This window comes from Microcebus murinus, chromosome 9, assembly GCF_040939455.1.
Source record: "Microcebus murinus isolate Inina chromosome 9, M.murinus_Inina_mat1.0, whole genome shotgun sequence".
Classification (NCBI taxonomy): Eukaryota; Metazoa; Chordata; class Mammalia; order Primates; family Cheirogaleidae; genus Microcebus; species Microcebus murinus.
Window position 1 is genome coordinate 5,008,132 of NC_134112.1, and position 27,811 is coordinate 5,035,942.

The following is a 27,811-nucleotide window of genomic DNA, read 5'->3' on the forward strand; positions in this document are numbered from 1 at the left end:
GGTGTGCAGAGTGCGAGAGCTGTGGAGGCATGGCTATCTCCACTTAGATTTCAAGGGATGCCTCAAGAAATCTTGAGGCTCAGGCAGAGAACTGTTGCAGGTTGGGGCTGCCGCAAAGCGTCCCCTTGAGGGTTATGGCTAGTGGAGCCATGGGGATGGGGGTGCCAGAGATAGCTCCCACTAGGGCAATGTACAGCAGAGTTGTGGGGTCAGGGCCACCACAGAGAGCCCCCACAAGGGCAGTGCCTGGAGAGCCTTGGGGGCGGGGATGCCCCTGAGACCTCATAACTGTAGAGCCACCAGTGTGCACTGCCAGCCTGGGAGTGCTGTAGGTACCCAACTCCGACCTATGAGAGCTGCTGTGTGGGCTGCACCCAGCAAAGCTTTGGAGGCAGGGCTTCCCAGAGCCTTTGGGGCCCAACCCCTGCTCTAGTGGGTCCAGAAGGCAGGCAGGACATGGAATCAAAGATGATTCTTCAGCCTTAAGATTTAATGTTTACCCTGCTGGGCTTTGGATTTGGTTGAGACTTGTTACTTATTTCCTTTTTCTCCCTTTTGGAATGGGAATGTCTGTCCTGTGTCTATCCCACCAATGTATTTTGGAAGCATATAACTGTTTGATTTCACAGCTGTAGAGCATTTTGCCTCAGGATGAAGCATATCTTTGAGTCTCACGCATATTTAATTCAGATGATAGTTAGATGGAACTCTGGACTTGAGACTATTTATTTATTTATTTATTTGAGACAGAGTCTTGCTTTGTTGCCCCGGCCAGAGTGAGTGCCGTGGCGTCAGCCTAGCTCACAGCAACCTCAAACTCCTGGGCTCAAGCAATCCTCCTGCCTCAACTTCCTGAGTAGCTGGGACTACAGGCATTCGCCACCATGCCTGGCTGATTTTTTCTATATATATTAGTTGGCCAATTAATTTTTTCTGTTTATAGTAGAGATGGGGTCTCGCTCTTACTCAGGCTGGTTTTGAACTCCTGACCTTGAGCAATCTGCCTGCCTCGGCCTCCCAGAGTGCTAGGATTACAGACGTGAGCCACCACACCTGGCCTTGAGACTTTTTAGTTGGTGCTGGAACAAGATAAGGCTTTTGGGGCTATTGGGGTGGAATGAAAGCATTTTGTATGTGAGAGGGACATGAATTTGGTGGGCCAGGAATGGAATACAGTGATTTTTAAGTGTTTGTGCCCTCCATGACCTTTTCATGTCTCCAGAATGATAGATTAAGAAGTGTGGCCTTTGGGAGGTAATAAGGTCATGAGGGCTCTATTCTAATGCATGGATTAGGCTGGGGGGAACTAGCTAGGATCCCCTTTTTGCACTACTGCCCTGTGCCTTGTGAGTTCACAGTGAGAAGCCCTCACCGGACTCCAGAGGCTGGTACCTTGATCTTGGACTTCCCAGCCTCTAGAACTATGAGAAATAAATTTTTGTTCTTTATTAATTACCGAGTCTCAGTTATTTGTTATAGCAGCAGAAATGGACTAAGACACACACACATATATATTTTATATATAGTCAAGTTAATATAGTCACTTATGTACAACTACCACCACAATTTTAGAACAATTTCTTGACCTCCAAAAAAACCTTGTACCCTTTAGCTATCACATCCCCGCCCCCCGCCCCCCCCCCCTCATTTCCTCACCCAGCCCAACTCTACTTTCTGTCTACATAGATTTCCCTGTGCAGGACATTTCATATGAATTGGATCATATGTGGTTTTGTGACTGTCTTCTTTCACTTAAAGTTTTCACGATTAATCTGTGTTATAGCATAGTCTTAGTACTTCATTTCTTTTTATGGCTGGATAATATTCCCTTGTATGTTTACGCCACTTTTTGTTAATCTGTTCAACTGTCAACAGATGGTTGTTTCTACTTTTTGCCTGTTGTAAACAATGCTCCTGTGAACATTGGTGTGTGACTGTCTGTCTGATATCCACATTCAATTTGGAGGGGTATATATCTAGATGTTGAATTGCTTAATGATATGGCAATTCCATGCTTAGTTTTTTGAGGAACTGCCAAATTGTTTTTCACAGTGGCAGCACCATTTTACATTCCCACCAACAACAATGCACAGAGGTTTCAATTTCTCCACATTTTTGCCAACATTTGGTATTTTCCTTTTTTTTTTTTGATAACAGCTGTCCTAATAAACATGAAGTGGTATCTCATTGTGGTTTTATTTGCATTTTGTTGTTGAATTGTAGAAGTTCATGTATTCTAATTATTAATACCTGATCTGATCTATGATTTGCTACTATTTTGTCTCTTTCTGTGGGTTATCTTTTTACTATCTTGATAGTGTCCTATGCTGTACAAAAATGTTTAGTTTTTGATGAAGTTCAATTTGTCTATTTTGTTCTTTTGTTCTGTGTACTTTTGGTGTCATATCTGAGAAGTCATTGTCAAATCCAGTGTCATTGAAGCTTTTTCCCTATATTTTCTTCTAAGAGTTGAACAGAGGTGATTTTATTTCTTCCTTTTCAATTTTGATGGCTTTCATTTTTTTTTTCCTTGTTTAATCGCTCTGACTAGAACTTCCAATACTGTGTTGAATAGAAGGGGCAAAGGTGAGAATTCTGTCTTGTTTCTAATCCTAATGGAAAAGCTTTAACTCTTTCACCATTGAGTATGATGTTAGCTGTGGAATTTTCATGGTGCCTGGCATGTTGTAGATGCTAACAGATATTTAATTTCCTTTCCCTGGGGGAGTTTTTCAAGAAAGATTCTGTGTTTTTGACAGTCCTGGGACTCTTGTATTCAGAATGGTCTAGACGCCCATTAGTACAAGGTAGCTGAGAAGTCTGGAGCCCTGTGTGAGGTGATTTTGTCCTGTGTAGTGTCAGTTCACCTTTGTTTCCAGACCTGGCGGCCATTTTGTAGTTTTGAAGGTTGCAGCAAAGGCCTTCGATTTTGAGTGGCTGTTTGGAGTCAGGGAAGGGTTCTTGTCCCACGATTCTCACAACTTTACTCTTTTTTATTTCTCAGAATGATTGAGACCATAGGGGCGGTGACCTGAATAGATCTACGCCCCCATCACAATTTCCCTCTGTTTCTCTTACTTTCAGTACCAGGTTTAGGCACTCGGGTGTGCCATTCAAGATAGGTTGACTTTGTGGAAACCTCTCAGGTTTTGTGTTGGCTTGCCAAAGGTGAGAACTTCCTGCCTTTGTAGTGTCCTAACTCCTCATAAATAGAAATGATAGGGATGGTAAAGGTCCTTGCCCCATTTAGAAGGGTAAATCTCCCGCTGTCAGGTCAGAAATAGATCCTCTCTCCTCCGTTAAGCGACGTGCTGAGTCTGGGAGTGGTAATCCGAGCGGGCAGAGCGTGGGGCCTGCCCTCCAGCTCTGGGAGGCCCGGGTGCACAGACGTTCTCTGCAGCCCACGGTTCATTCCTCCTGGGCTGCAGGCGCTTTGAACAGAAGGTCACAAATAGCTGGGATCAGTATAATTTGAGAACAGTTGCCTTTTCTGTGGCTGGGAAGACCTAATCCTGGGCGCTAATGTGTGCCGTTTGGTTTTGGCTCCAGTTCTGACACAGGGAAAGGCAAGATGGTGAATCTGTGGCCACCTGTGAGTGCTGGCAACCCCAGGGAGGCAGTCCGTCCTGCTGGCTGTGCTAAACCTGGGGCCAGGGCTAGAACTGTGCTTGAAAACTGGAAATACTGGACCTATGACATTTTCCTTCTCACTCTCCCCATTTGTGTGGCTTATTCAAGAATCAGGGGAAGAACACTCTTAATGACCTGGAGCTACGCCTCTTGCCAGGATCAACAAGCCGGACAAGCCTTTGGGGAACACAGTTGAGCCACTTTTCGAAGGCAGTGAGCCTCCTGGGCCCCCTTCTTAGAGCTGGCCCTGGAGGAATGGAATGCCTGGCCGGCCATGGATTGCAGGCTGAGCTGCACGTGGGTTCTTGCCAGTGATGTCCATTTCTGTGGCCAGCTCTCAAGTAAAAAGTTCTGAAACTCAGTGTTGTTTTTAAGAAAATATTTTTCAATAAGAAGTCTCCATGGGGTCTTACTCTGTAAAAGCTAAGAGTTTCTCTGCAGAGTTGTGCCGGGCAGCTGTTCTGTGTCCAGGGGTGGTAGTTTGGCTTGCATCAGATTGTCCCCCGAGGCAGGGTGAGGTCCCGGGTACTGAGCAGGCCCTGTGCCCAAGGGAACACCCCCAGCCTGGGCCGGGCCATAGAGGCAAAGAGCATAGTGTCTGAGGCAGCAGTTCTCAGACTGTTTGGTCCTGGGATCCCTTGACACTTTTAAAAATGACTGAAGACCCTAAAGGACTTGTGGTTATGTGGCTGTATATGTTGATATTTACCATTTTAGGAATTAAGACAGAAATTAAAAAAAAATATATTTATTCCTCCCTTTAGGAAGAACAAGAATAAATGCATTATATGTAAATATAAATAACATTTTATGAAAAAAACCCTCTATTTTTTCAAAAACAAAAATAATGAGAAGAGTGGCATCGTTCTGCATTTTGAAAATCCCTTTAAAATCTGGTTTAATAGCAGGCAGTTGGAGTGTCTTGTCTGCGTCTGTGATCAGTCACATGTCAGGAGGGTGCACTCATGAGTGAATGAGGGGATAGGACAGACGCATCTTCATGTGGTGAAGATAATTTTGGTGTCTTGAAGACAATTTTGGCCTCGTTGCTCCTGGAGGGGTCTTGCCCTAGGGACCTGAAGACTGTCATAGCCAGGTGCATTGGAGAGGCCACCATAGGAGAAAGCACAGAGGTGGGGGTTTGGGCAGAGGCCTGGGAGGCTAAGGTGCCTCCTGAGCCTCCGCCCTGTAGCGCCCGTCACTGCCAGGCTGGTAGTTCCTCTGATTAATCTCTTGCTTCTATGGTGTGATCTGGAGACTCAGCAGCCTGGGCCTCAGGGACACCCTGAGGACACCAGCCCATAGCTATTGTATACCAAACAAGGGAAGGCGTCCTTCTTCAGTCTTCTGTAATATTTATTTCCATTTTTGAGTTAAAATACGTATGCAGCTTGAAAATGGTAATACCAGACTCCACTTATCAACTTGATGGGAATTGGTTGAGGTGATTAGGTTCAGTCAGCTGTGAGTCTGCAGAGCCTAGGACCAGGGGCTGCAGCAGCATTCAAGGGGCACATGGGAAGCACCACACAGCTTGAGTCTGGGGGCTGTGGTGCACAAGCTCTGTCAGCTGTCTCTGTCTCTTCTCCCAGTGTTTGTTGAGCCTGTATGATGCACCCTGTCTGGTGTTGGCTGCCCAAATACTCAAGACAGTTTCTGTCCTCAGATCATGTTTACCAACGATGGGGGGGGGATACTAAAAGTTTGCAGAAGAAACTGTGATACCAGTATCAGTCTACGTGCCCCCCAAGAGTGCTTTGGAACAAAGGTGAGTTCATCAACAATGACTGGGATGATCAGAAGAGGCAGCTTTTTTTATCTGACATGTAAAAGACTAGATGGTTTTCGTGAGCTGAGAAGGGGGAGGGGGATTACATAGAAAGCCGGGGCCCAAGTTCTCTCCCTCCCTGCTACTCTTATGCAGGTGTGGCTGTGCTGCACCCCATCAGAAGGCCTTATGGGTCCTGCCACCTTCTGAGTGTAGAGATCCTTAGCATGGTGCTCAGAGACCACAGAACTGGTGGGGTCCTGGGTGGACGGAGCTGGCCATGAGCTGGCTCTCAGGGAAGACAGACTTGGGGGAAAGGTAAGGCAGCCCTGCCTGTGGGTCTGTCTTCCTCTGTCGGGTGAAGCATGGCAGGCCACCGGCATACCCAAGGGACATGCCTGGGAAGTGGTGGAGGGAAGTGGGGACTGTGTGATCTATGTTTGCCAAGAGAAGCTGCTTCAGTAGCTAAAGCAGGTGGTTTGGGCTAGTATGAAGGATAGGTTGATTCCTTCTTGGGCCTCAGTGCTCTGTTTCTTCCCCTGAAGCCAGACCTTGAGTGTGACTCAGTGGCTCTGGTCTGATTACTGAGCATTTGGCATCAGTACAGTGAAAGACAATGGAATTCTAAAAAGGTTTAGATTAAATTTAGTAATCTTTACAGGAGACAATTTGAAATTAGATTGTTGTGACTCTTTTAATGGCTCAAATTGCTGGGAGGAAGAGAACGTGTGTAATCAAATGCTAGCAGTGGATTTTGATGGTGGAGCTGAAGTTTGAATTAGCCCTGATTAGAACCCAGCCTACTCACGGAGCTCCATTCCAGTGAGCAGTGTGATTGCCAGAAGGTGCACCCCTGAGTTCAGAGGTGGCTTCAGGGTGAGTTGCGTGGGTACCAGTCACCCAGTGGTTCTGGTGTGGCTCTCCTTTTTACCCTTTGGCTTTACCTCTGGTCCAAAAGCAGCCTTCTCCAGATAGAGGAGGATGAACTGTTCTTTGGCCAATGATATGTGAAGAGCTGAACTCCTAAAGAAGTTACCAGTCACTGGGGGTGGTTCTCTTGGGGCTTGTCAACAGCCGAGGGTCCCCTTCCAGACCCCTGAGAACAAGCTTATCTAGGGTATGCTTAAAGGTTTACTAGCAGCGTTTGCAGAACTATAAAAGCAGTGGTTGGTTGTGCATACCACAAGCTGTCTCTCTTTCCATACTCTCATTACTGGGTCTTGGCCAGTGGGTGAGATTTGGCCATGCTTCTGGCGTCCTGTGTTAGGACCCACGGAAACCAGGTTAGGGACCATGTTGAAGACAGCGCTGTGACTGATGGTGCTAAGATTGGTAACATAGCGAGCACTCAGTAAGTGTGTTGAGTGAGTTAATGAAAGGATAACGCATTTCAGGACTAAGGGGAAACATGGAAAGAGGCAGCTGCTAAGGAAGTGAAAGCAGACCACTCAGCTGACTGCTGAGCTGTGGGCTCACTTATGTGGCCATTGAAGTGACCTGACAGAGCCTTCCCTACCAGCACAGAAAGAATATTCTCGGCCGGGCGTGGCTCACGCCTGTAATCCCAGCACTCTGGGAGGCCAAGGCGGGCGGATCGCTCAAGGTTAGGAGTTCGAAACCAGCCTGAGCAAGAGCGAGACCCCGTCTCTACTAAAAATAGAAAGAAATTAATTGGCCAACTAACAATATATAGAAAAAATCAGCCGGGCATGGTGGCGCATGCCTGTAGTCCCAGCTACTCGGGAGGCTGAGGCAGGAGGATCGCTTGAGTCCAGGAGTTTGAGGTTGCTGTGAGCTAGGCTGACACCATGCACTCTAGCCCCAGCAACAGAGCAAGACTGTCTCAAAAAAAAAAAAAAAAAAAAGAATATTCTCTTCATTTAGGGCAGTGAATTCGCTTGGGAATTAAAGGAGGTAGCAATGTGAGTCTTTACCTTTTTTACCATTATTAGAGCCCAGATAAGAAGATAAAGTACAGAATCTGGTATTTTGAGTATCCCACATTGGTTTTTCCAAATTGTTTGTCAAATTGCAGGTTGTTTACTTCCTTTAGCCTGAAAGAAAAAAGCCATAACACCACTCCACATGTGCCTTTGTCACTGCACAGTCTGTCCCATGTCACAGGAGCTGGGGCTGGGGCTGGGCTTGAGTGGCCGGCAGGCCTGAGGGGCATTAGCCATGGAATGTGGTTTGGATGCGGGGACTGGGTTTGAGCAGACCTGGCTGGGCAGCACCTCTGGGCTGCTGGGTAGGTATTTTGGGAAGCAGAACACTTGTTGCTCCAAGTAAGCGCTCACTCAGAATCCTAATATGGGAAGCAGCTGAGCACCGAGGCCCTCCAGCAGAGGAGTGGGTGTGGGGAGTGTCGTGGGCTTTCTTTCACCTGGTCTCCTGAATCCCAGGCAGGCAGAACGGGGTCCTTGCCCAGGCTCCTGGATCACGACATGGGAGCGAAGTGGTCCAATAGGGTCACGTGCATGAGCAACGAGGTGACCAGGGCAGGGCACAGACACAGGTTCCCTGACATGGGGGGCTCACTGGCTCACTGCTAGATCTGATCTGAGAAAGACACCTGGATGGGACGATGTAAGAGCCGTTCCTGGGCCCCCAAGGACACCGCTGGGAGCTGTGTCATATCTGCAGTGGGCCACAGGGTCTCGTGTGGGCTGGGGCATGGGGACTGCCACACTGTGGCTTGAGAGTGGGATTAGTGGGCCCAGGACTTGAAAGTGGGCGGCTCTGCCTGCCAGACCGGAGCAGTCTGCTTTCTGAGGTGAGTACCCAGAGTCCATGTGACCGTGTGGCCAGAGGAGAGCCTGGTCGTGGGGCAGTGGTTGCCAGGGTAGAGGTTGGCTACATTTTTAGGTCAGAAGCAATGAATGACTCCCTCTTCAGTTGGTACATCTACTTTCAGGTATCCCGCACCTGCCTGCCCTATACCTGTAGGATCCCTGTGTCACTCTTGCAGCTGGACTACTGGGAGCCAGAGGGGCCGAGCAGCCTGGTGCTCGCACGCCTGGGCCCCTGCTACAGGGCAGGGCCAGCCTGGCTGCAGGCACTTACTTAGGAGGCTGCTGCAAAGGTCAGAGCAGGGGCCAGGAGGACCAAATACAGGAGGTCATCGACAGCCATTAAAAACAAGCTCTGCCAAATTTTAGAATAGTAGATTAAATTGCTGAATAAAGTCATTTAAAATTTTCAATATGCCCATACCATGTATCGGTTCTCAGTCTTGAGACCTGCCCACTGTGTGGTAATGATGCAATTTAGAGCCCTTAATCATTGTTTTCAGACCATCCCTGTTTGGAAGAACCCTATGTTTCCAGTTGTCCTTGCTAAAACTTTGATTTTCCTGAGCCAGTGACTGGTTTTCCTTAGACATGATTGTATGTCTTTTACTCTGAAAACCTAGAACCTATAGTAGTTACTTACTGAATATACCGAAGGATGCAGAGAATGAAGCGATGTGATCATCTTGAAAACATTGAGTCCGGTCCTGCTGGTCCCAGCACGCCCGCATGCACACCGGGCTGCTTCGGCGTGGCGATCAAGCGTCCAGACCACGTCGGCTCCACTTCCCCGGAGCTGTCTTCAGGAGGCGGGGAGAGCTCACCCACCGGTAGGGCCTTCTTCTCCCACAACAGCTCCTGCTTGCACAGTGGAGCGATGACTTCATGTGTTTCCTCCACAGGCAGTAGCGTTTTCCTCTTTCCCAGTGTGGGTGTTCATCTTTTTCTTTTTTAAAAATCCCTTTAAGGAAAGAAAGAAAAGGAAAAAGAAAGGAAGGGAAAGAAAAGAAAACAGAGGGGTAGAGTCCGTCAGCGTTTCTAGACATGGCCTGTACAGAACGGGCCTGTGTAGTTAATATTCATGTGACTTGGCCTCCGGCACTTAATGGCCTCATTGTATTTAGGTGTAGGGCAGTGATTTCTCTGGAATTCCTAGAAGAGGGAGGGAGGGAGCCCTAGGCAGGCCGAGGGCGCCCTACAGGACTCTGGTGTGCCGATTTCCGGGTGAGGGCTGGAAGGAGGAGAGCCAGACAGGACCACTGGCCCGAAACGGGACTAAAGCACTTCTTACTTAGAAAGATTTATGTAAGATTATGTAACTTAAAAGTTACATTAGTAATTTGTGATCTTTATTTTAAAAGATCGAATATGGAAGTCTGTAGAGAGTGAAATTCCTGCTTCTCTCACCTCTTCTCTGTTCCATCCTGTGGCCCTCTCTTGAGGTTGGTGGTGTTGAAGGTTCTGGATCTTTTTTGTATGGAATTAAATTTTTTTTTAAATTAAAAAAAATTTTAATTGATGCATAATGTACATAGTTTCAAGGTACATGTGATAATTTAATATGTTTATATAATTTATAAAGATCAAATCACTATACTAGAGATAGCCATCACCTTAAATATTTGCCTTCTTTTAATGCTATAAACCCTCAGATTATTCTCTTCTAGCTATTTTGAAATGTACAGTAGATTTTTATATACTACAGTCTCCTTCACTGATCTGTCAAACACTAGGTTTTATTTCTTCCATCAAACTGTATATTAGTACCCATTAATTAACTTCTCTTCATCCCTCCTTTCCCGCTTCCCTGTCTGGCCTCTGGTAACCACCATTCTACTTTCTATCTTCATGAGATCCACTTTGTAGCTGCCACATATGAGTGAGAACGCATGATATTTGTCCCTGTGCCTAACTTATTTCACTTAATGTACTGATCTCCAGTTACATCCATGTTGGTGCAAATGTCAGGATTTTATTCTTTTTATGATTGAATAATATTCCATCATGTACATAGACTACAGCTTTTTCATCCATTCATCCATTAGTGACACTTGGGTTGATTCCATGTCTTGGCTATTGTGAGTACTGCTGAAACAAACATGGGAGTATAGATACTTTTCAATATATTGGTTTCCTTTATTTTGTATATATACCCAAGTAGTGGAATTGGTAGATTAAATGACAGTTCTAATTTTAGTTTTTTGAGGAACCTTGATGCAGTTTTCCATAATGGTTATACTAATTAATTTACATTCCCACCAATAGGGTATGGGGTTCCCTGTTCTCCATATCCCTGCCAGCATCTGTTATTGCCTGTCTGTTTGATACATGCCGTAATAACAGGTGTAAGGTGATATCTCCTTGTGGTTTTGATGTGCATTTCTCTGATGACTGGTGCTGTTGAGTATTTTTTCATATACCTGTTGGCCATTTGTATGTCTTCTTTTTTTCCCCAACATACTATTGCTGGCTTAAATTTTCTGTCTTTTGAGAAACGTCTACTCAGGTCTTTTGCTCATTTTTTAATTGGATATTTGTTTTTTTTCTGTTGAGCTGTTTGAGCTCCCTCTGTATTCTGACTATTAATCCCTTGCAGACGGGTAGTTTGTAAATTATTTTTCCCATTCTCTGTGTGGAATTCGTAGGCGCAGACCTGTGCAGATCTGCCCCTTCCTCCTTTGTGCAGCAGTACCACCTGCACCTTTGCCTTCTGCCAGTGCCATGTGCAGCACTGTGGGAATTGTGTCATTGCATTCTTGCATGGAATTGGGACTGTTTTGTTTCATACAATGGTTGAGGAAATTGAGGCAGGGGAGGCTGAGCACTTGCTGAGGCTGTCTGAGAGGCCGAGTCTGAGCCACATCCACGGCTGCACCCCCCACCCAGAGCTCTTGCGCGCTTTCCCTTGCTGCCTGCCGTCTGCAGGATTGCTATACTCTACAGTATTTAAGTAGGCTCCTGTCAGGCTCCTACTGACACTTTTTCATGTGTTCAGCAAAGAGTTGAGTTGCTTGGCTCTGTACTGAGAGATTGGATACAGCAGTGGCCAGGACAGTTGGGGTCTCCGGCCTCAGAGCTGCTTCTTAGCAGGGAAGTGGACACAAAATGAGTCAGCACGAGGAAGCACAGCACCATCCAGGCTGAGGTGCCCTGCAGGAGAGGTGGGCCCAGCCTGCAGACCTGCCATGGGGTGGGGCCGAATGGGCTAGGTGGCCTGATCTTCTGGGGTGGTCAGGAACAGGACAGGGTGGACAGGTAGCCTGAATCCTTGGTGGAGGTGGAAGGCAGGCTGGGTGCTTGGTCCAGGTGAGTGGAAAGTGGTGAGGATGCTGAGAGTTGGGGACTCTGAGTCCTGGTCAGATGAGGGCTGGGAGCCTGGAGTTGGCAGCAGAGGTGGAGGGAAGTATATGGCTTTCAGAGGCTTCTGCAACTGAAATGAACTGGGCTGGTGGATTGCATGGAAGGAGGAGGGAGAGAAAGTTAAGAATGGAGGAAGACTCTTGCTTTCGCCATGTCCAGTTTGGTGGGTGCCAGCAAACTGGGGGAGAGGAGGGATTTGGGCAGGCCCACTTAGGTTGCTTCCAGTTGTTCTATATTAAAGTGTGCAGTGGACATCCACGTGTGTATGTATGTGTGTCCATGTGTGTATGCATGTGAGTCCTTCTGTAGGATAACTTACTCCAGGTAGGATGCCTGCACCAGAAACTGAAGTTTGAGAGCTGCTGTCCAGTCCCCAGCTGGGCTCCCCAAGCCCACATGGTGTCATTCCTACCTGTGGTTTAGGAAAGCCCTGTTGCTCCACTGGCCTTCCTTAGCTCCTGGTAGTCCTTATTCTTTTAATTTTCAACTATCTGATAGCTCAAAAATTCCAGTGCATGTGCTGCGGGTAGGCCTCGCTGGTTCCTAGTGAAGTCAAGCATGTTTCACATATATATTTTACAAATTATTTCCTTCTACCCTCTCTCCATTTTTATATTGGACAGCTTATCCTATCTCTTATTTTTTTTTTTATTTATTTTTTTTACAGGAATTCTCAGAGACCAGTATCTCTTATTTTAATAGGAGATTAAATGTAGATTGTTGGCTGCAAGATAATGCAAATATTTTGTTCCAAGGCTTTTTGCTTGTCTTTTGATTTTGTATTTAGGGTCTTTTGCTGTGAAGGAGTTGGTTTTTCCTTCATGGCTTCTAGGTTAAAAATCTTGCTTAGGAAGATCTTCCTCATCCCGTTTTTGTAACATTTTTCTTTTATATTCTCTCTTAGTAGTTTTTGTAATGTTTAAATCATTCTATGAGGACCATGCGAGAAGTGAGGCTCCGACCATATCTTGCTCGGTACTGATCGCCAGCTGTCCTTGATCTTGTTTTTATTAATAATTCCTGTGTGATCATTCATCTCCATCCACATTCTCCCACCGTGTGCCGTGGATTTACGTGTCTGTTCCCGTGTGTGGGATCCACAAGCCGACTGCCTGGGGACGCACAGACCCACAGGGTCGAGGCGGGCGGCCGCGGGTGGGGGCTTCCTTCCCAGGGAGGTGGTATGTGTCTCCTGCTCTTCTTTCAGGTGCCTCCTTAGAAGTTTTTCATTTTCTTTAAAAGATTGTGCATATAATTTTGAAATATGTTATTATTTTTCTGGAAATGAAGCCGTTTTCCCCGCGAGGCTTTCTGCCCGTCTCGGAGCTGGCGCAGAGGGCGAGCGGGCGTGCGGCTTGCTCCCGCGCGGCCTTATCGCGTGTTCATGGCGGTCCTGCCTGCTTTTCAGTCTGTGGCCCTGCACTTCGTCTGTAAATATAATGACAGTTTAAAAAATCTTTTTCTATTCAAAATTTACACCTTGTTTCTGTTTCTTATTTCACCATATGGTTTAGGGCCCCGGAACAGTTTGGCTGATGCTGCAGTTATGGGCTTTTTGGTCTTAGTGGGGGTGTTGTTTGTTCTTATTTTTGTGGGGAGCTTAAGGGGTTCCTTATTTATACCTCATCACTAAAATCTTTAATTACTGGCAAGTGGGGGATTTTTTTAAAACATTTTTTTCTTTCATCTTCTGTGCTTTGGATTTTAGGTTCTTTTGGCTATTTTTTTTCTCTAAAAGGAAATGATAAAATGGGCTCCAAACAAGTGAACAAAAGAATAAAAATGAAGAGAAACCTTACAGTAATTGCAGAAGTTTTTCTATCCTTTTTCTGTATGGTACAATTGATACTTTATCAAGATGAACAAGTAGGTGGCGTGGACTCAAACATCCCAGTGCGCATTGACTTGGATCTGGGCTCTGCCATTCGTCAGCTGTGTGGCCTTGGCACGTGCCCGCTGTCTCCCAGCCTTGGCTCTGCATCTGTAAAATGGGGTTGCAGTGCTACCTCCAAGGATTGATGTTTGGCTGTTCGTAATTAAGGGCCACTAATCCTTACGTGTTTATGATGTGTCTATCATGCCTTTACTACTTTTCGTTTGATCTTCAACAAGTCCTTAGGGAGACTGTAAAGATGCGTGACTTGTAATAGGTTGTCACCAAGGGTGGCTGCCATTGCCCTCGCCAGTCATTGCAGGTGTCCTCATCACCTGGGGTGGCATTATCTGGAGAGCTGGCAGCCTCTGGAACCCCTGAATGCCAGGCCCGCACATCCCGTGTGCTTGGCTGCGAGGAAGACGGGGTCCCACTCTCGTTCCAGTGCAGCTCATGTAGTGCGTGGTGCCGTGATGAAAATACTCGTGTTTATATTTGTAGATTCATTGCTTCCTGATGAACAGGAGCATGCATTTTTGTGCCAGTACCACACTATTTTAACACTTTTGCTTTAGGGTGGATTTTACTATGTGATGAGAGTGATTCTCCCTTAATGTTCTTTGGCTGACCATCTTACCATTTTTTATTTTGTTAATTTTAGAAGTATTCTACTGGGCACCAAGAAAGAAATGCTGATTGAATTTAGATTGATACTGTATTTCATTTGTAGAACTATTTTAAATTTTTGAATTAATTACTTTTAAGAGAATCGAAATCTTTGTGATATTTAATCTTAATTTAATCTTCATTTAGGAACCTAGCATGTTTCCATTCATTCAGGTCTTTTTATATCTCTCGAGTAAATGTGAAATTTTATAGTTTGTGTAGGGCTGTTCTTAGGACTACACTAGAATATGCCTGTGTGTGTATATAAGCTATGGTGAGTGGTGTCTGTTCTGTTGGTTTTCTTATCATCCGCTTTGTTTATGTGTGCCCGTGTATTCATCCTGTCTCTCTAGACTTTTGACTAGTTTTAGACAGAAATATTTTGCCTTTTTCAGGTAGGCAGTCTCTCGGCTTGTTGCAGTTCTGGTTTGTGTGACGGGCAGGTGTTCTGTGGCTTCCTCGTCTTTGTGTTTGCGTGGCTGGTGGTTCCTGGAGGCCCCACAGTGAGGATTATTGGAGTTGTTGGTCCCGTTTGGCCCTGGAATTGAGACCCAGGTGGGTCTGGGCCCATTTGCACATTTTAGTTAAGTTCTGTTGGTTTCGGTGATGGCGGCCTGTCCAGAAGCTATTTCCGGGTTGTCAGTGCTCTGCCCTGTGTTCCTGCTGACCACATATGTGACCCTGCCCTGGTGTCTGCCAAGGCCTGGGTCGGCGAGGGAGGGGCCAGAAGAATGGGGCCCTCACTGCTGAGCTACTGCTGAATTTTTTTTTTCTTATTTCAAAATATTAAGGGGGTACAAATGTTTTTGGTTACATGGATTGCTTTTGCACTGGCATGAGTCACAGCTATAGGTATACCCATCACTAAAATAGCGTTCATTGTACCCATTAGGTAGGTTTTCGCTCATCCCCTCCTTCCCCACCCTGGTTGATTTCCACAGAGTTTTATTTCCCTCTATGCACTTATGTATTCATTGGTTAGTTCCAGTTTAATGATGAGTACATATGGTGTTTGTTTTTTCAATCTTGAGATAACTTCACTTAGGAGAATGGTTTCCAGTTCTATCCAGGTTGCTGCAAAAGGCATTAATTTATCCTTTTTATGGCTTAGTAGTACTCCATAGTGTATATACACCACATTTTGTTAATCCACTCATGTACTGATGGGCACTTGGGTTAATTCTACATCTTTGCAATTGAGAATTGTGCTGCAATAAACATTGCAGGTGTTTATTTGCAAAAAAGTGCAGGTGTCTTTTTGATAAAATGACTTCTTTCCCTTTGGGTAGATACCCATTGCTGAATGTTTTCTATGTATTTGGCATTTTGAAAGTACAGTTGGCCCTCTGTATCCTCAGACTTCACATCTATAGATTCAACCAACTTCAGATTGAAAATATTCAGAACAAAACCCCAAACAATAAAAAATAACAATGTAACAATAAAAATTAATACAAATAGAAAAACCAATACAGTATAACTATTTACATAGCTTTTGCATCGTATTAAGGTATTATAAGTAATCTAGAAATGGTTTAAAGCATATGAAGGGGTTATGTGTAGGTTGTATGCAAATACTATGCCATTTATGTCAGGAACTTGAGTGGATTTGGGTATCACGGAGAGCCAGGAAGCAGTCCCTCTTGGGTACCCAGGGGTGCCTGTGTGAGGCTGGCAGTTGGGTGGAGCTGTGGCCGTTGGATTTGCATATTTGGTCTGAAGGTATCTGAAGATGCCCCTGATAAAAGTGGTGAGAAGTGTGGCATTTTGTATTTAATTGTTGACTCAGGTTTAAGCTGTCCATGGGTCTGGTAACAACATTCTGAAATTTTATAATTGCTTTTTAGAAATTTGTCTTTTCTTCAATTCCATTTTATTCACATATTTCCCAATTTATCTTCATAAGCACCTTCTTACTCTGTGGGAAAACTATAGTCTCTGATGTCAGTATAATAAAGAGTTTAATTTTTTTTAATTCAAAGTATTCTGTCTGCTTCTGAGAAGGCCCAGCCTTCATTCCAGAACTTCTGGCTGAACAGGCTTAATACTCGCATCATGAAAGTTGGGATTTATTGAGTGTCTAAATAGTCACTGTTATTACTCTAAATATTTAGTGTGAGAAAGCTGGACAGAAGGAAAACTTTATATTAGCTCAGGAATTTTTGGAAGATATCAAAGATACTAAACAGGAATCAAGAGGCCCTTTGTTTCTGAAATATTTTGAAAGTAAGTTAAGACATTATTTATTTTTGCCCAGGTTAGTATTTTCTTTAAGATCTTAAGTTTATGTCGCATCTATGATCTGCGTGCTAAACGCTCTCTTGACTGACACGCAGATAGCCGAGGGTGTTCCGTGTGGACTCCGGGTGCCTGCCCGGCGCCCAGTGCGCGCGTGTGCGGAGTGTGGTCTGCGTGCAGGGTGCGGGGCCTCGGCGTGGGTGCTGCACGGGGCCCTGAGAACAGGGCTGAGCGGCTGCTCTTTCATAGGTACCAATTTGCACTGAGATTATTGAGGAGGCATCGTATCTTATTTACTCTTCAGTTTATAAGGTTCAAAAATCATGTTGCCTTTGTTTTGTACTGTAAAGTTCAATGTCAGCTTTGCTGAAAATAGACAGAAATGGGTGAAGTAGTGACCAGTTTGATAGGACGAATTCTTTGAAAGAGTTACAGCAACACCCTTAATAAAATGCCTTTGTGTGTGCAGGTGATGTTCAGCTTTGAGCAGTCAAATGATCACGCATCACATGGCTTCCCTTCCAGCTCTAAAGAGGGTAGCATCCTCTTTAAACATCAGCAAGCCACAAAGCTTGCAGGTGGCCGGTGTGTTTTGCATTTGACAGTGGGAGAATTGTTCAGCTCATTGTACTGAGTGATGACCAGTACGATTTTTGAACATTTACTATGTGTTGGATCCTGTCCTAGCTCACTGAATCCTCAAAAGCTCTAAGAGAGAGACACTATTTTCATGCCGATTTTATAGATGAGGATACTGAGGCCCAGTGACCTCCATCATTTTCACAGATATCTCCTGCTAGGGGGTGGTGTCTCTCTGCTTCCCGAGCCCAGGTTCTCAGCAAGTGTGCCGAGGGGGACCTTTTTTTTTTTTTTTTAACAGCCATCGTGATAGCCATATTTGCACATTGGTTGTCTCTGGGCCCAAGTCTTCTTCCATGCCAGGTAAGAGGCAGGGGCAGGTTATATTTTCACCATTTAATGATTAGAAAAATTTAGTTTTTGAGCCCTTCATTGAGTGCTCTATTGAAAGCACCCACGTCATAGGCAGTGGCTCAGCTCAACCCAGAAAGGCAACAATGGCAATAATCCCCTTGGTTGCACCTTGCTGTGTGTTCATCACTCTATGAAGTCTTCCCTGTGTGTCTCATTTAGAAATGTGAAAACCGGGCATTCCAGTGCAATGAATTAAATCCTCAGTGAGGTGGGCTTTGTTCCCAGTGCCCTGCAGAGGGACCGGGGTCTGGAAGGACAGGTGAGTTGCACAGCTCACTGCACTGTCACCTCCAGCAGGGCAAGGGTTAGACTTGGTTTCCACACTCTTCTCCATGTCCAGAGAAGACAGTGTGTCAAGCCCTCAGTGCACAGGACTCGAATGATGAATCCAAGTAGATCAGAGCCAGGATTTGACCTCCAGGTCTGCCCGCTCTGCACCCCTCCTGGAGAACACACATGCACCGCTCAGAGTATATCATTTTCTGCCCAGCAAGGCCTCTGCTGAGAACAGCCCAGGCACCGTGGACTGGCGCCTGGTCTGAGGTAGGGGCAGATCCCTGTGGCGTGGACAGAAGGTTGTAGCCTGGGAGGACCCTGAGAAGGACCTGGGCTTTGATCTGGGCTTGAAGCATGAATTTGAGGTAACTTTGCCTTGGAAGGGGCAAGTGTCTATGCACTCCATACCCTACTGCTTTGGGACCCGCCTGCTTTGAGGTGTGGAAGGTGCGTGGGCAGTGCTTGGGAGCCCAGGTGTCTTCCCTTTCATCCTCTGGTCTTGGGCATCTGTCCCTGCAACCACTTGATGTGGCAGCTAGAAGGCTACTTCTTGCGGACTCATTTTCTCATGTGTGGTTTAAAAATTTTAGTCCTGGGCACAGAGCATAAATCACGTTTGTGCAAGTGTGATGTGAGTTCAATGATGGCTTCTTTTTTTTCCAGCTTTGGAGCTGACCACGATGCTGAGCAGGAAAAGGCAGCCACAGACCCAGTGACCGGTAGCCGTGTCCTCACTTGGATCCTCGGCGTGGAGCTAGGTGGCCACGTTGCCACACAGAGCCACAGGTAAGTCCTGTGTGTCTTCCCACTGACGGAGCCTTTCTTTGCAGGAGAGTCAGCTGTTCAGCATTGTTTAAGGCAAGGTCAGTAAATGTGTGCCATTGTGGGTAGAGGCCTGATACTGGGTCCTTTCTTACAGTTTTCGCAAAGGGAGTCTCTCGGCTTGTGTCTCTGTCCTCTCCTTCCCCCTCCTCCTTGGCTCTGCTCTGCTCAGGATCTTGAGCTTAATCTGGGGCAGGGGGACGGGAGAGTCTGGGTCAAACCTGCACTGGGCTCTGCAGACCATGCTCCATGGTCCCTGGGCCTCACAGGTCTCCCTCTGCCCTTCCGTAAGGTGGGGGTGATGGTGCCTGCCTCCTGGGTGGCTCTGGGCATCCCTCACAGGGGGAGCTGCAGGAGTTGGTAGCTATCGTCGGCGCAGCTGGGCTAGAGCACATGGGGGAGGCTCTTGACCTGTGCCTTGTTCCTGACGCGGTGCGTGCCGCCCTGCCCCGGCCTTAGCGCTGAAGCTGGGGTCCTCCTACATAAGGAAGGCCCAGTGCAGGTACTGGCACCCCCTGCCTTCCCTCAGCGAGTCAGCTTGAGGCAGCCCTTTCTGGAAATGGACCTTTTCTTTTGTCCTGGTTGGTCCTGAGCAAGGGATTCTTAACGATGCTATAGGCAGGGCTGAGATACTGGCTGGAAGTGCAGCCAGGGTGGCAGGCAGAGCACTGGGGCCAGAATGGCCTTCCAGCAAGTGGGCCTGCCGCAGCCCGTGCCCCGGGGTGGAGGACGGAACAACAGCAGTTGTTGTCCCACAGTTCTGGAGGCTGAAGTCTAAGATCAAGGTGACGGCAGGTTGGTTCCTCCTGAGGCCTCTCTCCTTGGCATGTAGACTCTGTCTTCTCCCTGTGTCCTCACATGGTCATCCCTATGTGTGTGTCTGTGTCCTCATCTCCTCTTCCTATGAGGACACTAGTCATATTGGATTAGGGGCCCACCCTTGTGACCTTATTTTGAATAAATACCTCTGTAGAGAGCCTGTCTCCAGATACAATCACCTTCCGAGGTGTAAGGAGTCAGGGCTTCATTGCATGGATGTTTTGGGGACACAGGCCAGCCCATCACAGGCCAAGGCCCTGAAGGGACATCAGGTGCTCTGCCTCCTGCCTGTCACCTTTCCTCGTGTCCATCGCCCTCAGCAGGCCTGATGGCCATGAACAGTTCTTTAAGAGACCCTTGTAGACTTTGACGTCACGTCTTCCTTCCCTTCTGGACGTTGTTTTGTCTTTTGGCTTTTACAGCAGTGAACGTCCCGATTCTATTTATTCTTCTCTGTTTTTACCCCTTGTTTTTCTTCCGTAGTAACTTGGCTTTTGCTATCCATTTGTAGGGACGCGTTCTCACGTCCTTTTGGTGAACGTTGTGTATCCTACTGTGGGGCCCCTACCGGTTTATTTCTGCCTCCTCCAGGCCGTTTTCCCACCTGCCGTGCTGCGGTGGTGGAGCGTGCCCCTGCCAGTGGCTGCGGTGGCGAGCAGGGACCTGGCCTCGCCTGTGCTTCCGTCTCCCCTGCCAGTCAGCGCCACACGACACTGCACGCGTGGCGCGGCCTCCGCCAACACCTGGTTGAGTGTTAGCTCTGTTGGTTTCCAACTTGTTGGGGCTTTAGCGCATTATCCACCGACCCAGAGAATCTAAAAATCACTGCGATTAAAGGAAGGAGAATAATCTCTCTCTGCCTGGGAGTGACTTAGACACATAGCCCTGTGGCTCTCCTTGTTTCAAGAGTGTTTGTAGTTCTTATGGTAGCAGTTTTAAGACAGCTGCTTGGAAATCCTTGTCAGGTAATCCCGGCCTCTGAGTCATGTCACCGTTGGCATCTGTTGATTATTTTCGCTCATTCACATTGCCATTGTCCTCATTCTGGTCTGACAGGTGATTTTCATTGTACCCTGGACATTTTGGGTATGAGACTATGAGAGAGTGGATCTTATGCAATCCTCTTCTTAGCAGGCAGTTTCCCTGCTGACGTGTGGCATGCAGGTCTGGGGGGCGATGATCAGCTCCCTGTGGGCCCTGCGACCCCGGGGAGGGGGGCAGTGGGCTGAAACCCACATGCACCGCCTCCTCACTGCAGGGGGAGGTGCACACTCAGCTCCCACGGCCCGCCAGCACGGGAGTTTGGGGGCAGGCAGATGCCCACCAGCGCTGGCCCTCACCACCTAGTTCCTCGCAGTGATGCTGGCAGGGTGTGGGCTCAGCTCCCCACCGGACTCCACTGGCTTTCCCCCTGCAGGGAGTCGGGTCACTGCCTGCTTCCTTCGGGTGGGAGATACATCAGCTCCTGCCTGGCCAGCAGACACCACGTCAGGAGATTGGAATGTTGCCACCTGCTTGTGCCAAGTCAGGGGAGGGGGTGGGGTGGAAAATTAGCTCCCCACTCCACCTCCTGAAACTAGCAGCTAGTTTACTGGTGGGTATTGTCAAAAAGGTTTTGGTTCTGTTGGGCCACACTTATCCTGGTCCTTTGGCTGGGGGCAGGCTTTCTTGGAGCTTTTCCAGTCTGAGCCTGTCGGTGGGTCCTGGTTGGAGTTTCTCGTGCCCTGTCTGGGGTGTATGGGTGGTGGTAAGGAAACCCAGTGTCCTAGTTAGTTTTCTAGTGCTTATAAGAGAAATACATGAACCTGGGTAATTTATAAAGGAGAAAATGAATTTATTTCTTATAGTCCTGGAGGCTGAGGAGTCCAAGGTTGAGGGGCCACATCCGGTGAGGGTCTTCTTGCTGGTGGAGACTCTGCAGAGTCTTGGGGTGGGTGCAGGGCGTCACATGGTGAGCGGCTGAGCGTGCTTATGCGCCAGCTCAGGGTTCTCTCCTCCCTGACAGTGCTACCAGTCCTACTCCCATGATAACCCATTAATCCATTAACTCATAGCTCATCAATCCATTAATCCCTGCATGCATTAATCCACTCACAGGGCAGAGCCCTCATGACCCAGTCACCTCTTAAAGACCCACCTCTTAACACTTCCATATTAGGGGTTAATCTCAATAAATTAATGAGTTTTGGAGGGGACATTTTAAAGATGACACCCAGGCACAAAGAAGTTAGAGTTGGTCCCCGTTATTCGAGGATCCCATATTTGTGTATTCGCCTACTTGCTAAAACTTACTTGTCACCCCCCAAATCCACACTTGTGCTTCTGTGGTCAGTCATGGGTGTGCCCAGAGCAGTGAGAAACACACTTTCCCAGCAGAGGTCAGACAAGGCTCTCGTTTGGTGAACAAGTCCTTTTTGTGGTCTACTTGGTGCTGTGTTTTTTTTGCTTTTTTGTACTTTTTGTTGGTGATTTTGCTATTTAAAATGGCCCCAAAGTGTAGTTTCGTGTCTAAGCTTGAGAGAACTGTCACATGCCTCGCAGAGAAGCTATGTATGTTAGGTGACCTTTGTTCAGGCATGAGTTACAGTGCTGTTGGCCATGAGTTCAATGTTAATGAATCAACAGTATATTTTAAGTAAGATGTCTTTAAACAGACACACACATAAAACAAGGTTATATGTTGATTGGTTGACAAATGTCTGACCAGCTCATAGAAACCTAACTCTGTTTTCAGGGCCAATGACTCAGCATTCCTCAAGTCAGCTCAAGGCGACTTTAAGAGCGTAACTATATGTGTAATGGGAATCCGCTGGACTTGTTCTTGGTCACACCAGATTCCTTGATATCCTCCTCTCTCTCAAATGGTCTTCTTTTTTTCTTTTTCAAAACAGTTTAATGTAGGTGTAATACATGGAGCACAATAAACTACAGTATTTAAAATGTGCAAATGGATGGATTTTGACACACGGGAAGCCATGAAGTAATCAAGGCGATGAAAACATCCATCACCCCCCATTTCCTCCTGCCTCTTTGCAGTCCTTCCTTCCCCCCCTTTCAGTGATCTGTTTGCACTCTTACAGATTGGTGTGCATTTTCCTACAGTGTTGCATAACAGGAATCGATTCATTTTCCCCAGCCTCTCTTGTTTTGAGACTCACCCGTGTGGATGTGTGCTTCCACGTGTGCCCCGTTTTATTGCTGGGTGGTATTGCACTGTAGTGGCTTCTCCCCCACCTGTGGATGGACAGTGGGGTTGCCAGGTTTTCACTTGTTTCAAGCCCTGCTTCTGTAGATTGCCTTGTTTCTGTCTATGTTACTTTCTAGGTGTCCAGGGATACAGCGCCCTTTCTGCTTTCTTACGTTGTGGATTCTGTCTCTTCCCACTGAGTTCCTGGGCCTGGGACAGATCAGGAACAGTGGTGGGAATGGTGTCCAAGGCCAGCCGAGGCGCCGAGACATGGAAGTCCCTCTCCCCAGTCAGGGAGCCCTAGGCCTGTGTGGATTAGTGTCCTCATTAATTCTTGCCGAGTCTGATCGGCAAGCTGCCGTGGACCCTCGGAGTCTGCCCTTACTTGATTGACTCTGCCCGTGTTAGAGTCACGTAGACATGAGAGGTGATTGCCGGGAGAGCCGTCCTCAGACAGCCCCGGCTGTGGTCTGGGAGGGCCCATGCTCTGGCCAGCAGTGAGTTATTTTGGGACCCTGGAGATGAGTGCAGGCTTGATTCTGGGCCCAGGATGGTTCATTACCCAGGCAGGGTGTTTGCTATCTTGGCCCTCCTGTTTGAGTCACCAGCATAATCAGACTTTTGTGATGTAAAAAGTTAGCTCCTCTGGCATTGACTACAGGCACGTTTGACTCCATAAACGTTGGGGGAGTGGGTGTGGCAAGGAACCTAAGTGTGATACTTATCTCTATATATTTCTGTCTGATGTTGGCTGTTGGAATTGTGGAGCTGCATCCTCTGGCACTTCTAGATGCCTCACCCCAAGAGAGACTCTTGCCAGCCCCGATATGTGTTGTAATCACTGAAGCTTCCATTGAACAGGTTAGCCCTGAGACAGGCACGGGGGGAATGGCAACCAGCAGAATCCTCCCCCGAGTGTGCACCTGCTTAGGTGGAAAACGAGAAAAGGCACAGTTAAGGAAACCTATTTTGTTGTTGTCTTTGGTCTTTATCCAGTGTTGACAGTGAATTCAACTTTTCAGAAAGGTTTTCTATATGGGTGGTAAGAGCAGAGTCTGCCAAGATGCTGCTTATGACCATCCTTGAATTCTGTGATTAAAAAAGAAGATAAATTGTGTGAAGAACTTTCTGCCTTGGTGGCTCCAAAGGGAATTTAGTTGCTAAGGTTGCAGAGGGAGCTGCTTTTTAGGATGCTGCCCCGCAGAGAGCAGCCGCAGGGCTGTTCGATGCTACTGTGTGTGATCGAAGGCCAGATATTCCAACTGTCTTCAAGAAATAGGTTCTCCTTCTTCCTTTCTGAGTGCGGGGGCAGCCTGGCCCACAGTATTACCTAGGGAGTAGCAGGATCAACAGGCCATTCCAAGTTGAGTCCCTTCCAAGTCGAAAGGAGGATTAATTTTTTAAAAGTTACGGTCTCAATTAAGGGAAGGTGAAGGAATGTAATAACATGTGATGAGATTTATGATAAGAAGTGCAAACTCTGATTGAATAGCTATATTTTAAGCATTTCATGCTTTCAGAAATAACAGAGCTGTGGGCCAGGAGACAGGGTGGAGGGGAGAGGAGGGTAACGTTTCAAAGGTGCCCCTTTCTTTGTACTGTCAGTGGCTATTTTGATGGATTGCTTCATAGACAGACGTTGATGACTGAAGGTCCAGAGTGTGTGTGATTGATGTAGATGATTTCATCAGAAGATTATTGCTTTCTTAGTTATTGCAGTTTTTAGACCAATAGAGGAAAAAAATGTAGCTTTGAAAATGACAGATCTTACAAATTATGCAAACTTCCTGCGAAAAGCTCCTGGTGATTATTTGTAGTGACTCTGGTGATACAGAACTAGTGTGGCCAGAGTAGATAAGAAATTTGTTTTTTGGAATCAAAACCATATACAATTCCATTTCACAGTTATACATTAAGCAGTTTTACAATGAAAATACAAATTTTATGTAAAATAGATTAACATGGTAGTAAACATGTAGAACTTTGGAGTTTGATGAATGCTGGCATCATCTAGATTGTAGAGTCTAGAGACCCTTTCCAGCTTTTTGTAGGTGAGAGAATAAGAGTTTTTTACTTCATATGTCTTTTAATTTGGCATGTCTTTGTAAAGTAGTAGTTCTGACTTCTTATGGTATTTTTGAAAGAAATTTTCTGGTAGCCTTTTCTGTTTTTGAGGGTGAGGGGACAGACGTTTTATACAGGGCCTCACGCTGTCCGTGAAACCAAACTGTTTTATCTCAGAGTCTGTGTGGTCAAGGTGGATATTCTTGTGCTTTACCCCAACCAGTCTCTATTCCTGGAGCGCTCTGGGGTCCAAAGGCCCAGTCCTGGCCACAGCAGTTAAGTGCTGGCGTTGCTTGAGTTCCTGAGCTCTAGGGTCCTCTGCAACCCCAGCCTCATGGTGTTCCCGGGGACAGTGAGAAGCCAAGGTGCGTCCATGCTTGGCTCAGAACCAGGCCCGTCATAAATGTTCCACAAAGGGCTCTGTTCCCCCATCCCCGTCTTTGGGACCCTGATTTTTCTCCCTGTTTCCTAGCTTACTCCACGTGCCTCTTCTCTGTGGTTTTGTTACTCTGTTGCTGTCACCTTCCACTCTCCACCCCCCTAATTTCTACCACTTTCTCCAGCTCAGCCCCCACGTCTGCCCTGAAGCCTTCCCTGACTGCAGCGGACGCCGCCTGACGCCACTCTGCCCGCAGCAGACACGCTGCACTGGGGGTGCTGTCTGACCTCGGCTCCTGGCCCCAGCACCTCTGCCGCCATGGGCCGGAGGGCCTGCTCCGGGGGGGCAGGCAGAGGAGGAAAACCTTGTCCGAGTCCACAGGACCTCGCTGAGGATGGGAAGGGTGATTATGTTTGGTCGTTAGAGCAGACCCATTCCCTCCCCAGCCTGGGATAACAGTACATTATGTCAGCATGCAGGGATGAGAAAAAGATCTCACCGGTCCCGTTTTCTCTGATCCTGTACCTGCATTTAGTGCGTCCTGACCGCCTGGATTCTCCCACACTTTGCCTGTCTCAGTACATGGAAATTCCCTCTGCCCACTTGCTCAGGCCAAAGGTCCTGACCCCACTTTTTCCTTCCAACATCCTGCCCAGTAGATCCTGGACTTGCTGACTGCCTGCCGTGCCTCTGCGGCTGGACCTCTGCAGAGAAGCCAGGTGGTCCTTTTAACGGGGAGGTCCCGGGGCTGTATGTCTGCTGTGCCATCTCTCCCCTCACAGCGGCTCTGGGGCTGAAGCAGGGGGAGGAAGAGCATCCAAATCCAGGGTCCAGGGGAGGAGGACCCTATTTTGAAAGTACCTCCTCCCACTTCTCCTCCAGAGATGGCTGCCTTGCTAGATTAAGGCTCAAAGAAGTGTTAGAAGAAAATAAAATGTTTGGTTTCTATAAAGCCAAAACTGATTTTGCCAGAAAACGCTTTCTGGTTCTGTGGATTTGGAAGGAGTGTCAGGACCTACTCCAGGCTTCCCTGCTTTGCTTGTTTCCTCATCCAGAGCAGGAGTCCAAGCTCAAGGTCAGGCGCAGACTGCAGCCTGCTCTGTGGCCTGGAGGCTGTGCCATGCTTCTCCTCAGCCTGGCTTCCTTGCCGTGACACCCACCACCTTGGACCCCCAGGGTGAGAAGAGACCAGGAGGGAAACTCTCAGTGCTTCTAATCAAATTGGAGATAATTTCTCTGGGGGCTCGGGGCTTCGGAGAGACTGTGCTGCTCTGAGGAGCCGGGCGCAGTGCTTTAGAATGTGCTTCCTCAGGGTTTGCAGAGGGACGCAGAGAGAGCAAGTGCCGGAGGAGGAAGTGGGTAGTGGGAACCTTTCCTTCCCTCCCTCCTCTCCTGCTGAATGAAGGGAAATGCACAGAGATGTTCCTAGGCCCAGGGGAGGGAGACAGTGGGCACGGAGAGACCAGGAGCAGAGGCGGAGCACGGAGGAGGCCACATGGGAGGCCGGGCTCTGGGTCCGAGCTGCAGGACCTGCCAGGGGAAGCCGTGGGACGCAGTCTGGGCGGGGAGAGCAGTCAGTCCCAGGCCCTGGAGTGGTCTAGATTTTGTGCAGGGAGGGAAGTATGGGGGGGGAGATTTAGAAGAAAAGCTCTGGAATGAATCACTGTGGTGGGGAGAGTGAGTGACTGAGGGTGACGGGAGAGCCACAGCGCGGCAGGCGGGGCCCAGGGCATGTCTGTGGTGGCTGCGTAGCTGAAGAAGGCCCTCACAGGCCCTTGGAGTTACGGTCTCCTGGCATAATGACATCAATGTAACCTATATCGTGACAACTTTGCAATATTTTAGTCTTGTAACCTAATGACCTTTAACCTTGTAAACCTGGTCAAGAATAATATAAGACAGTTTTCAACCTTCATGGTATCATTTATCATTGACACTGTGAGTAAAAGTTGATTGTGACTCTTAATGATTTTTCAGAACTTGCTCACCAGCTCCCTGTCCTTGGGGGAGGGTGCGGGTGGCCTGGGTGTGCCTTTCCCCGGGAGCCTCCTTGCCCCACAGTTGCTGTCACACAGGCCCAGAGATGTCTCGGTAGCAAACAGAGGTAACTACTGAATAATGTACCAGGGAGACTGACTCAGTTATCCGGGGATACATTTCCTGACTCATTTACCCTGTGCTAGGAGATTGGGGGTGCATTCTGGGTGGTAATGTAGCTTAGAAACAGATATTTCATATTAGGATCACTTGAGTTTCTCCAGGGCTAAGGGGTGAGTGATAGCATCTCCAGAAAATTTCTAGGCCAAGACAACATCTCCTGTGTCATAGGAGCTGGAGTTCCGGGGTCTCCAACTGACCTTCGTGTCCCCAGTGCCTGGCGTGTGACAGGGGTGCCAGGCGTGTTCACACTCCGCTCAGGTCCATGTGGAATAAAGACTGGTCAGCACAACGTCTTTTGGAAAGGGCCAGGTAGCACAGATGGCGTTGGCTTTGCGAGCCACATGGCCTCTGCGGTGACTGTGGAACTGCCATCGGAGTGTGAGGGCACCATACTCAGTCCAAAAACGAGTGGGCAGGGCTGTGTTCCATTTAGAAAAATGTTGTGGCCGGTGGTTTTATGACTCCTGGGCTAGACTAGGGGCTAAACCCAAATGTTAACAGGTGTCATGTGTTTTAAAATGTATGGAGGGTTTGTTTTCATCAAGTATGGTAGGGCACGCAGACGTGGAAATGACCGCCATGGAGGGGAGTTTGCTACTCAGGTTCCCTAGAAGCAGGTGGCACGTCACACCTGCAGGGCCACACGGGGAAGCACGGGGGCTGGGGAGGGGTCAGAAGGTGGAGGGAGCTGGGGAAGACATGGGTCAGATCCTTTATTGTGGCTTTCACAGGAAGGAGCAGGTGAGGAAGGGCAAGTTGTAAATGTTACTCCTTGTGGAGCTTGTAT

The 27,811-nt window shown here is 47.6% G+C and overlaps 1 protein-coding gene across 9 annotated transcripts in view; it reads left to right on the forward strand.

Moving 5' to 3' along the window:
* Positions 1 to 27,811, forward strand: part of GRB10 (growth factor receptor bound protein 10) — a 171,337-nt gene that overhangs the window by 16,849 nt on the left and 126,677 nt on the right. For all 9 annotated transcript variants that reach the window (XM_076006245.1, XM_020289936.2, XM_076006246.1 and 6 more), the window contains one exon: positions 18,257 to 18,379. The gene's annotated coding sequence lies outside the window, so the exon portion shown is untranslated. The remainder of the gene's footprint in view (positions 1 to 18,256; positions 18,380 to 27,811) is intronic.